The sequence below is a fragment of the Schistocerca piceifrons genome, chromosome 5 (genome assembly GCF_021461385.2).
Source record: "Schistocerca piceifrons isolate TAMUIC-IGC-003096 chromosome 5, iqSchPice1.1, whole genome shotgun sequence".
Taxonomy (NCBI): domain Eukaryota; kingdom Metazoa; phylum Arthropoda; class Insecta; order Orthoptera; family Acrididae; genus Schistocerca; species Schistocerca piceifrons.
The window spans coordinates 153958172-153972293 of NC_060142.1; the positions used below are offsets into that span (position 1 = coordinate 153958172).

A 14122-nucleotide genomic window follows, 5' to 3' on the forward strand; every position below is an offset into this window, starting at 1 on the left:
TAGAAATACAATGTTCAGCATTAGCGGACTTGCTTCGCTGCAAAAGGCGGGTGTAACGTTGATGTTCAGTGCAGCGTTCTTTCACGGTGCGTGTGGTTTGACCTATGTAAGCCATACCACATTGGCAATGTATCTTGTAAATTCCGGCCTTTCGTAGTAACAGAATGTCCTTAACTGATCCCACAAGGTCCGCAATCTTCTATGGTGGGCGGAAAACCACTTTTACCTGAAATTTTCGGAGGATTCTTGCTATTTTAAACGAAGTGTTGCCAACGAAAGGAAGAGAAGCTAAAGATTGTTCCGGCATGTTCTCCTCTTTGTTCACTTAGTTTCAACTGTTAGTGCCCTGTTAATCTGCCGGATGGAATACCCATTTTCGCTCAACTGTCTTTAGAAGGGCGAGTTATTGAGGTAAGCTATCTAGATCTGAGACAGTATGAGCTCTATGAACAAGTGTTTTAAGCAAACTCACGGTTTGCCATGGGTGATATTAACTCGATGCTTGCAGGTACAAATCAGTATGAGTGGGTTTCCAGTAAACTGAATGCCCTAGAGAACCATCATTCTTCCTTCGAACCAGAACATCCAAGAAAGGCAAACAACCATCTTTCTCTATTTCCATGGTGAACCGGATGTTGCTATGAATGGAGTTGAAGTGATGTAGAAACTCCATTAATCTTCTCCATGAGGCAACCCTATGAAAGTGTCATCCACATACCTCCAAAAAACTGTTGGTTTCAGGGCAGCTGATTCAAGCGCTCTCTCCTCAAAATCCTCCATAAAATGGTTGGCCACTATAGGAGACAGGGGGCTACCCATGGCGACACAGTCAGTCTGTTCAAAATACACTCCTGGAAATTGAAATAAGAACACCGTGAATTCATTGTCCCAGGAAGGGGAAACTTTATTGACACATTCCTGGGGTCAGATACATCACATGATCACACTGACAGACCCACAGGCACATAGACACAGGCAACAGAGCATGCACAATGTCGGCACTAGTACAGTGTATATCCACCTTTCGCAGCAATGCAGGCTGCTATTCTCCCATGGAGACGATCGTAGAGATGCTGGATGTAGTCCTGTGGAACGGCTTGCCACGCCATTTCCACCTGGCGCCTCAGTTGGACCATCGTTCGTGCTGGACGTGCAGACCGCGTGAGACGACGCTTCATCCAGTCCCAAACATGCTCAATGGGGGACAGATCCGGAGATCTTACTGGCCAGGGTAGTTGACTTACACCTTCTAGAGCACGTTGGGTGGCACGGGATACATGCGGACGTGCATTGTCCTGTTGGAACAGCAAGTTCCCTTGCCGGTCTAGGAATGGTAGAACGATGGGTTCGATGACGGTTTGGATGTACCGTGCACTATTCAGTGTCCCCTCGACGATCACCAGTGGTGTACGGCCAGTGTAGGAGATCGCTCCCCACACCATGATGCCGGGTGTTGGCCCTGTGTGCCTCGGTCGTATGCAGTCCTGATTGTGGCGCTCACCTGCACGGCGCCAAACACGCATACGACCATCATTGGCACCAAGGCAGAAGCGACTCTCATCGCTGAAGACGACACGTCTCCATTCGTCCCTCCATTCACGCCTGTCGCGACACCACTGGAGGCGGGCTGCACGATGTTGGGGCGTGAGCGGAAGACGGCCTAACGGTGTGCGGGACCGTAGCCCAGCTTCATGGAGACGGTTGCGAATGGTCCTCGCCGATACCCCAGGAGCAACAGTGTCCCTAATTTGCTGGGAAGTGGCGGTGGGGTCCCCTACGGCACTGCGTAGGATCCTACGGTCTTGGCGTGCATCCGTGCGTCGCTGCGGTCCGGTCCCAGGTCGACGGGCACGTGCACTTTCCGCCGACCACTGGCGACAACATCGATGTACTGTGGAGACCTCACGCCCCACGTGCTGAGCAATTCGGCGGTATGTCCACCCGGCCTCCCGCATGCCCACTATACGCCCTCGCTCAAAGTCCGTCAACTGCACATACGGTTCACGTCCACGCTGTCGCGGCATGCTACCAGTGTTAAAGACTGCGATGGAGCTCCGTATGCCACGGCAAACTGGCTGACACTGACGGCGGCGGTGCACAAATGCTGCGCAGCTAGCGCCATTCGACGGCCAACACCGCGGTTCCTGGTGTGTCCGCTGTGCCGTGCGTGTGATCATTGCTTGTACAGCCCTCTCGCAGTGTCCGGAGCAAGTATGGTGGGTCTGACACACCGGTGTCAATGTGTTCTTTTTTCCATTTCCAGGAGTGTAGTTGAGGAAAGAGCGTGCCTGAACAAAGCAGTGATATCAACAGGAAACATGTTACCAATCAGTGTCAAAGAACCTGCAAGAGGAACTTACTAGAAGGTCTACACTGCTAAGACGAAGAACCCCCAGTCTATTGATAAAATCAGCTGAGTTTCGTATGTGATGTGAGTACATTTTTTGCACTCCTTAATCTCTGTTTTCTCATAGTTGAACTGAGCCATGACATACGTCAGTTTTTCCCCCTCGTTTTATCATTTTAGAAATGCCTGCTTCATTTTAGGTTTTATAACTGTCTCTCTGAATTTTCCAGAGGTACTCTTCTATCTCACAGACGGTAACAAGTTCGTACATCTCATGCCTTCTCCACTCCATTTTCGAAACGTAACGCACAACGCACTGCAAGTCAACACGGAACGCCACACGAAGTAAGACAAAGCATAAATACTAGCGCTCTATAACGGCGTTTAGTGGTAGCAGACCAGAAACAATGTTCCTTTGATCTATAGCGACACTTGCGACACCTCTTTTGTGTCAAACTTAGTGTAAACTCGCCATTTGCTGCATGACTTATTTCATTTTATACTTTCTTTTCCGAGCTATATTAGTATACAGATGAGACTTTTGTGTATCCATGACGTGAATTAAATTGGCGCAGAACTGTACGGAACCATATAATACGTCTCACGTACGAAATACGCGGCTCTGACAGTAATGCTGGATATGCTTACCAAGAGAGGTTTCCAGACCCGATGTTAGGCTGTCGAGCTTTCGGTCCAGCAGCATGTCCGCCACAGGTGAAGTACGGGACGGAGCAGTCACTGTCCCCTCTACCTCCTCCCTCCCCCTCTTTCCACTTCCTTTGCAGATAATTACGCGAGAAAACAGATGAGTCACTCTCGAACGAAGTTATCTCCGCCGCTATATAACTGGTACTTACCTCAGCGTGCCATTCATTGCCAGCGGACTCCTGCCTGCAAACACGGGAGCTCTCGTGCTTAACCGGTTGGCGTCTGGCGACTGAGGTGAGTCACATCTCCATCTGCTCTGTGCTTTGTATCAATGTTGTTTGTTTATTATGAATGGATGCGGAAGTGATGCTTGTGATTTCGTTCTTATCGCGTGAAAATTACAGCTTGATTTCCTCTATTCTGGATTAAGGGTTTATGACTATGACATTCAATAACGCAGCAGAAAATTCACGAGAAAACCGTTTAGTTTAAACAAACATAACAATTCAACCCGTATTATGACTTTATTGTCAGACACTTTTTCGTATACGTAATTTATATTCATGTTATGATAAATACCAGCTACTACGAAATTTTCCATAAGTGCCGACCAAGGGCAGTGTATATAACTGTTTATATACACTCCTGGAAATGGAAAAAAGAACACATTGACACCGGTGTGTCAGACCCACCATACTTGCTCCGGACACTGCGAGAGGGCTGTACAAGCAATGATCACACGCACGGCACAGCGGACACACCAGGAACCGCGGTGTTGTCCGTCGAATGGCGCTAGCTGCGCAGCATTTGTGCACCGCCGCCGTCAGTGTCAGCCAGTTTGCCGTGGCATACGGAGCTCCATCGCAGTCTTTAACACTGGTAGCATGCCGCGACAGCGTGGACGTGAACCGTATGTGCAGTTGACGGACTTTGAGCGAGGGCGTATAGTGGGCATGCGGGAGGCCGGGTGGACGTACCGCCGAATTGCTCAGCACGTGGGGCGTGAGGTCTCCACAGTACATCGATGTTGTCGCTAGTGGTCGGCGGAAGGTGCACGTGCCCGTCGACCTGGGACCGGACCGCAGCGACGCACGGATGCACGCCAAGACCGTAGGATCCTACGCAGTGCCGTAGGGGACCGCACCGCCACTTCCCAGCAAATTAGGGACACTGTTGCTCCTGGGGTATCGGCGAGGACCATTCGCAACCGTCTCCATGAAGCTGGGCTACGGTCCCGCACACCGTTAGGCCGTCTTCCGCTCACGCCCCAACATCGTGCAGCCCGCCTACAGTGGTGTCGCGACAGGCGTGAATGGAGGGACGAATGGAGACGTGTCGTCTTCAGCGATGAGAGTCGCTTCTGCCTTGGTGCCAATGATGGTCGTATGCGTGTTTGGCGCCGTGCAGGTGAGCGCCACAATCAGGACTGCATACGACCGAGGCACACAGGGCCAACACCCGGCATCATGGTGTGGGGAGCGATCTCCTACACTGGCCGTACACCACTGGTGATCGTCGAGGGGACACTGAATAGTGCACGGTACATCCAAACCGTCATCGAACCCATCGTTCTACCATTCCTAGACCGGCAAGGGAACTTGCTGTTCCAACAGGACAATGCACGTCCGCATGTATCCCGTGCCACCCAACGTGCTCTAGAAGGTGTAAGTCAACTACCCTGGCCAGTAAGATCTCCGGATCTGTCCCCCATTGAGCATGTTTGGGACTGGATGAAGCGTCGTCTCACGCGGTCTGCACGTCCAGCACGAACGCTGGTCCAACTGAGGCGCCAGGTGGAAATGGCATGGCAAGCCGTTCCACAGGACTACATCCAGCATCTCTACGATCGTCTCCATGGGAGAATAGCAGCCTGCATTGCTGCGAAAGGTGGATATACACTGTACTAGTGCCGACATTGTGCATGCTCTGTTGCCTGTGTCTATGTGCCTGTGGTTCTGTCAGTGTGATCATGTGATGTATCTGACCCCAGGAATGTGTCAATAAAGTTTCCCCTTCCTGGGACAATGAACTCACGGTGTTCTTATTTCAATTTCCAGGAGTGTATTAGGTTTGATTTCATGTGGAAGCAGATGTGCCCAAGAACTGTATTTATTTGAAAAATGAAAGAGTACAGCAATCAGTCGCAAAAATAATAGAATATTTGTGGCTGCTGTACTCTTTAGGATTTTAGGATGCTGTACATAGCAGACATCACAATATTTTATGGAAAATCTGGCTCTTTCAATAATTAAAAATTACAGGGCGACGGTTATGTAAGATATTATGAAATTATTTGCGTTACTTTCTGCAGACTAAATTTAATAGAGAATTTACATGTTTTTCTGTAAATTACGTCTGTTGTTGTGTGCTACAGTCATATTCTTGCTGAATTATGACATCAGCATCTGGTGCTGTACTAAGTGTAGTGGTGGAGGTTCTAGTAGTAGTAGTAGTACGTAACTAACTCCACGCCTTAGGAAACGTGATCTCTATTATTACAACAAATAAAGAACATCGTTTGGATCACAATTTTTGTATTACTGATTACCGGTTTGTAAACAACTGCACTTTGCAGCCAAAAACCTAAAGATGTTATGTACTGCAGGCTGAAACCTATAATCGTTAGCAAAAAGTTGTAATCCAGACATTATTTAGTTGTAGTAGTTACTTATTCGTCCATGGAATATTTTACAATTATGTACGATGTGTTAGCTTGTTACCAGGAAAATGCGAGTCATAGAGACAGACATATCAGTAACCACAAATGTTTTGATGAGGAGAGTAGGTGGCTTTCTTGGAGGAATCATCCTAGCATATGACTGAAATGAGTTATGAAAACCATGGAAAATCTCAATCAGAATGGCTGGACACAGTGCGAGTCTCCATCTTGCTGAATCTGGCACCAATGTCTTAACAAATGCACCACCCTATTTGGTTGTACCTAAAGCCCAATTCTCTTAAATCTGTACATACAAAGGATAGGTTAACTAAAAATAATAACATACTGTTCATTTAATGTACCCATATTGCACATGCCATACACATTACAGTTCCATCTCTCTCAAAAACTAAGACAGCATCCCCTCATCTACCATGTTATTATTATCATTATTATAATTTACTCCCATTCAGTTATCTAAGTAGTTTTTAATAATCTAGTATGTATTATTTACATGGTACACTACACTGGTGTACAAATCTTAAGGACGAAATGGTAATAAAAAAATAAATCTCAAACTGATGATAATTCACGATTATTTCGTTCAATTACAGCAGGATCATTAGGTGATACTAAATACTGTAGAAAGGAAGAAGTTAAGGATATCCAATATACGTTGTCACATAGATTAGCAGACGGAGACGGCATCATCGTTCATAGTCACAGAATCCAACCCCATGTAGAGGGCAATGCATGGCATGAGGCACTGTGTCAAGAAGAACAGTAGGTAGCGTAACAAATATGGCTAAAATCTAATAGAAAAAGTATAAAATAAGGTTCCATCAGTAGAACGTCTATATGGGAAACGTTACCCATAAACTAGCCCCATTACTACAAAGCTGAAAGCCCCAGGAGCAGAGAGTTATGCAAGATTAAAAATCGGTAAGCGAGAAGATAATTAAGCTGTTGGGTCTACGTGTGCATCCATGTTCATGCATGAAGGCAGATGAAGGACGAAAGGTTCTAAAAAGCCTTACAAGGTTATAAGTCTTATTTTAGACACTCACCAATAAAAAAACTAGTGAGAATCGAGAAGGAACATATCAGACAGTAGGAGACCCGGTTTATAATAGCAAGAGACCAGATTAATAAATCACCGAACATAAATACAACAATGCACGAAACTTACATATCTTGGAGTTGGTTGTCACGAGGGTAAAACCGTGGACACGATCCAATATATACTAAACTGGCGGGGATCCCCATACGAAAGTGTGATGTGCCATTGCTAAGTAACATAGCTCGATGAGCTTGAAGCATACATAGAAAGAACTACTACAGTACAGTACAAAACGTATCTGATAGAAATGCGCAGTGAGATGAACAGAAATGACACTTTCGTTCAAAGACAATAATTATACTGGTGTGATTGCGATACAAGATGGTCCCCAGGACATTACGAAAGATGGGACGTGGTTCTCAGTACAGTGTGTGATCAGCATGGACGACAATGCGTGCCCTGCAGTGAGCTCTTATGCTAGGCGCAAGGTTGATAACGAGTTCTTGTGGCATGGCGCTTCATTCCTACACCAGTGCGGTTGAATATTGCTGGATGGTGCATTTGGACACACTGCAATACGTTTCCCCAACCCACCGCAAACGGGCCGGATGGGATATAAGTCGGGAGAACGGGGAAGCCAGTCCATTAGCCGAATGCCCCCTCGTTCCAGGAGCTCCTCCATGCGCACTACGGTCGTCTACCGTCATCCATAAAAATTGGGACGAATGCACACTTGAAGGATCGCACATGGGAAAGGATCGCAATAACATTGCCAGATGAGTATATCATGTTGAAAGATTTGGTCCGTGTACCCATGCCACATTATGCCTCCACACGTCATAACACCTGGAACACCAAAACGATCATGTTCAACAATGTTTATGGGTGCCTTACGTGCTCCCTCCACTCGCCATATGAGTGTGCTCTCGCTGCCTGAATGTCAACATTGTCGAAAATGATCGTCCCGGTGCTCCACGTCTTATGTTGTGCGAGGCATTATGTAGTCTGGTCGTACGAACTTCCAGATCTTTGAGCACGGTACTCTCACCACTCAACATCAAACTGCGCAGGTGGAGGAACCCTTGGAACGGGAGGATATTCGGCGAATGGATTGAGCTGCCCGTCCCCTCCGAATTAAATCCTATCGGGAACGTTTGGAGTGCGTTGGGGATGCGTACTGCAGCAGGTCCACATGCACCAACGATCATCCAGCAATCGTCAACCTTGCTGGACGAGGAATGGAACACCCTACCAGAAGAATTCGTTACCAGTCTTGTGGCCAGCATGGGACATGTCGCAGAGCATGCAATTCCGTCAGTGGTGGTGACGCGCTTTATGAAGAACCACATTCAATCTTTTGTAAAGTCCAGGGGACCGTCATGAAAGGCAATGTCTTGAGTACAGTTATTGTCTGCGAATAAAATTATCATTTCTGTTCGTCTCACTGCATATTTCTTTCAGTTACCTTCTATGCTATAGTGTAGCAGTTTTTTCTTTATATAGTTAGTTTTTTCGATCTATGTTATTTGACAGTAACACCTCACGCGAAGTCGGCGCTCGTGGTCTTGCGGTAGCGTTCTCGCTTCCAGCGCACGGGGTCCCGGGTTCGGTTCCCGGCGGGTCAGGGATTTTTTCTGCCTCGAGATGAGTGCGTGTTGTGTGTCTTTCATCATCATTTCATCCTCATTCACTCGCAAGTCTCCGTAGTGGCGTTAAAGAACTTGTGGAGCGGCGGCCGAACCGCCCCGCGAGGGGTCTCCCGGCCACCATTGCCATTATCATTATTGTTTATCATGCGAAAGCTGCTTTCCTCCTTGAGTCTTGGACACCAGTGTACAACAACCTTTTCAAATAAATGTACTTTAGTCACCTCTTTCATTTTGTTTGGCAAATTATATTACAATTGCTATCCCTGATAGAAATTAGAAATAATCTAACACGCTACGCAATAAGTTGTTGTGCACTGCAGTAGCGAAACTTTGAGAGTTTATCATTGCAGCATCGCAACGGCATAACGTATGTGACATAAGATTTCCGTTTTTGAATTATCCACGACAGGAACAATCATTTTCAACAGTTTGTGTGACGTGTTGCTGGCCACATTCAGCACGGAAGTATGAAGTTAGAAGCGGCTTTGCACATTAGTAACAGTGCGAAGTCTGCATTGACACCGTGTGTTCTTTGAGGCATTCCAGATTTCGTAACCGAACCCTACTGACGCACTAATGGCAGCCTATTGTATAAACAAACCGCTTCCATCGTCCACTGTTTGCATGAAGAAGCTCTTTGACGAGTTCGACACACAAGCAACCAGTGGGTGATTTAAATAGGCTTCATTGAGTCTAACAAATCCCATAAACGATATTAGTTTATTTATAGATACCCAAGTAGGTCATTCCTAAAAAGTAATAATTATCTGTGGAGGGAATAAGCTCCTATTCCTCAAACATAAAATATAATGAATCGAGACTTTCTACCATCTGATTACCCTCCAATCAGAGGCTGTTGCACGTAGCGACCGTTATATTGACTTGTAAATAATAGATTTCAGCTATTAGTCGTCCTTTGGAATTTTTATTGGCAGATCTAGCTGCCAATAAAAATTCCAAAGGACGACTGATAGCTGAAATCGAAAATAATACCATCTGTTGCATTAACATTCTAAATTTTCTAGTTCTTCAAATACGAGTATGCCCGTGTTTAAAATTACTTTCAAACCGCAGACATTTCTACTCGTCAATAAGTAACATCTCTTATTCTGTGTATTCCTTAATTATTTGACAAAAATGTAGCACTCTATCAGATCCTTAGACCTGTATGAAATTGTCGGTTTTTGTCGAGCGAGGTGTCGCTGAGGTAACACACAGGATTCGCACGCGGGAGTACAGCGGTTCAAATCCCCATCTTGTAGCGTCTCTAAAACGATAAGAAAAATGCTGGGATGGTTTCCTTGAGAAGGATGATAGGATGTTAAAACCTAATATTAGTTTTGTTCATCAACTTTTTTTGCAAGGTCGATATTTTGTTTTAATTTATTTAATCCTTTAGGTATAACCAATATTTAGATCAGTAAACTTATATAAGTGGCCCTCATTTTATGTTCCTCATAACTCTCAGAGCAATCTCGATCAAGGCCTACGAAAAGATCAAGCTCATAGCCAGTTAGGATGCTGATCACGTGCCAGCAAAGACCTACTATTCGTTCTGTCGTTTAGAAGTGACACATCATGCATTTAGATCAAAGTTCATAGTGTAGCGTACGGTGTTGGACAAAGGCATAGGAGTACCGTGAGAAATGCGTGCTTGAACATAAACACAGATGCCATCCAAGCCTGTTGTATTTGACCACCAACGGCTTCTGTGAAACGTCGTCAATACTCTGCAAGTGTCACTCCCGGTCAGATCAGTGTTCTCTATAGCTCTGAGCGCATTACGCCGGAGTTAAGTGAATTCGAAAGTGGGAAAAATGTTCGTGCTCGTATGGTGATTGCTTCCGTAACATCTACATCTGCATCATACTCTGTAAGCCACCTAATGGTGTGTGGCGCAGGGTACTTTTGGTACCACTAAGTGATCCCCAGCTGCCCTGTTGGCGCGTGAGGAGTATGCTTGTCGGAGACGTATGTGGTAGGAAATAATACGTTGTTCTACTCTTCCCTGAATGTGTTCTCTCGAAATTTCAATAGTAAACCTCTCCGTGATGCACAACGCCTCTCTTGTAACGTTTGCCAATGCAGTTTATTGAGCATCGCCGTAACGCTCTCGCGCCGACTCAACGATCCTGTGGCGAAATGCGCCGCTCTTCGTTGGATTTCTCTCTGTCTTCTATTAGTCCTACCTGGTAAGCGCCTTAGAAACCACTTCCTTCGTGGATGAGTTACATTTCCTTAACATTCTACTTATGAATCTCAGTCTGGCACCTGCTTTTCCTATTATTTGTTTTATATGGTCATTCCACTTACGGTCGCTTTGGATACTTACTCCTAGATATTTTATGGTAGATACTGTTTCCAGGAGTTTCTCATCGATAATGTATTTGTACAGTAGTAGCTTTCTTTTCCTACGTATGCGCGTTACGTCACATTCATTTACGTTTACGATTCACTGGCAGAATCTACGCCATGCAGGTCAGCCTGCGAATCGATACTGTCTTCTGGCACTGTTACTTTGCTGTAGACAACCGCATCATCCTCGTACGTCTTACAGAGCATCCCACACTTTCTATTATATCATTTATGTACAATGGAAACAATAACGGTCCTATCACTCTTCGTTGCGGTACTCCGGAAATTACCTTCACCTCTGCCGATTTTATTCCGTTAAGAGCGACGTGTTGAGTTCTATGCCAAGGGAGTCTTGAATCCAGTCGCAGATCTGGTCCGATAATCGACAAGCTCGTCTGTTTTTCACTAAACATCAGTGCGGGACGATACCAAGGTAGCTGAAATGTTTGGTGTCTCAAGATACACTGTATCAAAGGTTTATACCGAATACGGGAAAAGCGGGAAGACGTCACCGCTAGGTCACAATGCGGAAGAATGTGTGTGTTGAGATTGAAAAGTACTGTGAGGAAAAGTAAGAGAATTACAGCTGGAAAAGTCACTGCAGAATTGAATGTTCCACTCGCGAAACCTGTCAGCACCAAAACAACACGAAGGGTGCTCCAGAAGAACAGACTTAAGGGGTGACCCGCAATTCCAGAACTCAGTCACCCGTGATGCAAATGCTCGTAATAGGAAAATGTAGTGGCAAAGCCATAAAACTGGACTTGAAGCAATGGAAGAACGTCATTTGGTCAAATGAGTCTCGTTTCATAACGTTACCAACCTCTGAACGGTACTTCTAAATGATCATTGGACCCCACTCGCTAAATCATTACACTCTAATAACCGAATGAAATATTGCAATGTGTTCAGAGAAAAGTAACTTTTTTTTAAGGACTTCATTTTTTCGTTTTACTTTTGCTTTACTTAAGTATGATCACAAAAGTTTATACATCCATACACACCGCACTCTATGAGAGGTCTTGTTGCAGATTTAGTCATGTATAAAAGGAGTTTGTATTACGAAAGACTGCTTTCTAGATAGTGAAAGTGATGCGAACCCAGGCTAAAAAATGAAAGGGACGTGTTAAGGTGAGTTATCAGACGATTGGCATGTCATTGAAGGAACTCGTTTCACCGCCATTCAGAATTTCGTTGGTTTTCTTCAGCGCAAATTATATATGCGAACTGTGCGGATAAGACAAGCGTCTGATTCAGAAACCATAAATATGATTTAAATTATCCCTGTTGCAGGCCTCACATACGTCGCGGTTTCCTTCCAATCGTGCATTCATATATACCAAAACATTTCGTGTTTATTCTAATGCATAGCCTTTTAAAATGCGAAACTCCAGCTTCTGATAAACATATCGAGTTAAGTTCATTAGCTGTGGCGTAAACAGTTCTTTACAGACCACTCTGTATTATGTTTCAGGTATGGAGAAAAGCTGTAACTTTCATTTCGTAGTTCCATATTTCATTGACCATAGATATGAAACGTACGCCACAGTTGTTTAACACCCTTCACTGTTATTTACAAAACCAGTCGCTCGAAAATTTCAAAAATATTTACGCATCCTCATTTGGAGACCGAAGATTATTTGATTCTGTCGAAGGCATTTATTTTTCTTAACCAGTCAGTGTTTGCTATGCTCGTGCAACAACGACAGAATCTGGTAGCGCAGAAGAGACTTGTTTGGTGACCTGACACTCATCTTTCCCACATCGTCGATCCAACAACTCTGCAGTACCTGAGACATGGTAACAAGTAAATGGCTCTGAGCACTATGGGACTCAACTGCTGAGGTCATTAGTCCCCTAAAACTTAGAACTAGTTAAACCTAACTAACCTAAGGACATCACAAACAGCCACGCCCGAGGCAGGATTCGAACCTGCGACCGTAGCGGTCTTGCGGTTCCAGACTGCAGCGCTTTTAACCGCACGGCCATTTCGGCCGGCGGTAACAAGTAAAGTGTGGAAATATGGGATAACAGTGAACAAATACCTGCTGAACTTACAGCTGCTCGCGTTGGTTGCTAAACCGTGGAGTGACTGCTGCAGGCAGCTGCAGTTGTCGCGCTTCGCGCGGTAATTGGATTTTACATTGTTTAACGGCTGAGATTACGTCGCTACCAACTTTCTAGACGCATTATTCACACTTCTTCTTCTAGCACAAACGCTGAAAGAACCAGTAGATCTTGCTTATTTAAACTGAAACGAATGCCACATGAATAGATCGAAAACGTAATTTAAATCTAGAGAATTTTCCGATATGGCGGTCTCAAAATGGTTCAAATGGCTCTGAGCACTATGAGACTTAACTTCTGAGGTCATCAGTCCCCTAGAACTTAGAACTACTTAAACCTAACTAACCTAAGGACATCACACACATCCATGCCCGAGGCAGGATTCGAACCTGCGACCGTAGCGGTCGCGCGGTTCCAGACTGTAGCCCCTAGAACCGCTCGCTCACACCGGCCGGCGATATGGCAGTCTCGTCGATAGCAATCTAATCACAAAGTCATATTTTTTTAAAGAGAAACATTTTTCGAATTTAGCACGTTAATTCGTTGCCAGCGTGAGTTCATTTTTCTAGAAGTTCTTTTAAAAAGATCCGGGTAAGTGCGAGTAGGATTTCCGCACCGGGGGTTCCATTCGGACTTAATTATGTATAGTGATAGTTCATCCATCCCGGGAATCGAGATTTAGCATGATTATTGCTCGTTATCGGCATCGACAATGTTAAGATGTCAAAATGCGTGACGTAAATAGCCGTATATTTTGCTTGCATTGACGTAGAAGTTCAAATTTTTTATATCGCCAACGGACCGAAGACATTAGCACGTGAAATAAATTTCAGATTGATACGCTATGTGGTCAACAGTACCTGGATACCACCAAAAACATACGTTTTTCATATTAAGTGCATTGTGCTGCCACCCACTGCCAGGTACTCCATATCACTGACCTCAGTACTCATTAGACATCCTGAGAGCAGAATGGGTCGCTCCACGGAACTCACAGACTTCGAAGGTGCTCAGGTGATTGGGTGTCACTTGTATCGTACGTCTGTATGTGAGATTTCCACACTCCTATACATCCCTAGGTCCGTTATTACCGGTGTGATAGTGGAGTGGAACCGTGAAGGGACACGTACAGCACAAAAGCGTACATGCTGACCTCATCTGTTGACTGATAGAGACCGCCGATATTTGAAGAGGTTCGTAATGTGTAATAGGCAGACATCTATCCAGACCATCACACAGGAATTCCAAACTGCATCAGGATCCACTGCAGGTACTATGACAGTTAGGCGGGAGGTGAGAAAACTTGGATTTCATGGTCGAGCGGCTGCTCGTAAGCC

The 14122-nt window shown here is 45.2% G+C and overlaps 1 protein-coding gene across 1 annotated transcript in view; it reads left to right on the forward strand.

Moving 5' to 3' along the window:
- Positions 1–3228: 3228 nt before the first annotated feature.
- Positions 3229–14122, forward strand: part of LOC124798572 (cytochrome P450 6k1-like) — a 77236-nt gene continuing 66342 nt past the window's right edge. Inside the window, exon 1 of the mRNA XM_047262033.1 lies at positions 3229–3289. The gene's annotated coding sequence lies outside the window, so the exon portion shown is untranslated. The remainder of the gene's footprint in view (positions 3290–14122) is intronic.